Below are 1,063 nucleotides of genomic sequence, written 5' to 3'. Positions count from 1 at the left end.
TTTTTTCGGCAAGACCAACGACTTCCTTATTTTTAGCTTTGATTTGTCCACATTCCCTCACATGACGTAGAAGTTGAGAAGTAATTCCTGTTTTAGATTTTTGAAATTTTGTTCGACAGCAAGTGCATTGCCAAAAAGTAGTTTGTACCCCTTTAATCGGAAAGATTGCCTCAACAAAATACTCCCACGCTGTTGACTTCCTCCTCCTACCCTTCTTGTTAAGGACTTCTTCACTGCTATTATTAATAACAACTTGAGGTACAACTTCTGGCTCTGTACTTGGTAAATTATGAATGGCAATATCATTACTATTCTAAGCTTCTGGTAGCAACTGATTGTTGAATGAATCTGATTGTGATAGATTTAATTCAGACATATTTGCACTTGCACGCCAACTGAAATCAAATCTACGGAATTAGTATTGTGAAGACAAATCAATCATTGTTGAGCAAAATTTGTAATGGCATTATGACAGCCATTAAAACATGAAGACACATTTCAAATCATTCTGAGCTATGTTGGAACTTGGAAGCTCATCTTGAAAACATGAAGACACATTTCAAATATACATCAGATGGAAGCTTATCTTTAAAACAACAACAAAGCTAGTCATTAAAACAACCCAGAAAAAAGTGTGCTTGGCACATAAAGTGTCAAAACATGTTGTCATTTCTCAACTTATAACAATTAGAGAGCATCATATAGTCAGTTCTCAATTTATTCACAACAAGAGCCAAAACAGCAAGTCACAACAGTAGAGCAGATTCAGCATAATGTATTGCATAAGATAAATATAGTAACAGACTAACAGTTCCGAGAAAGCCCTAATTTCACTAATCTAAATGTGTTGAACTCACTAAATACAAAAGCCCTAATTTCAATAGAAGCCAACAGTGCCGAGATACAAGAACTTGAGTATTCACAGAACTTGAACTCAAGTTCTGTAAGTTGGAAATCAAGTATTCATCTTCCATAACAGTTGGAAAACTTATGCCACATCTGAATGTGTTTGCTCTCATTCAAGTTCTGGAGGCTGATCTACATAACTTCATTGTAAAATCAA

Source organism: Phalaenopsis equestris, unplaced genomic scaffold (genome assembly GCF_001263595.1).
Source record: "Phalaenopsis equestris unplaced genomic scaffold, ASM126359v1 Scaffold213678, whole genome shotgun sequence".
NCBI classification, from domain to species: domain Eukaryota; kingdom Viridiplantae; phylum Streptophyta; class Magnoliopsida; order Asparagales; family Orchidaceae; genus Phalaenopsis; species Phalaenopsis equestris.
Note: the sequence above shows the minus strand (reverse complement) of the source record.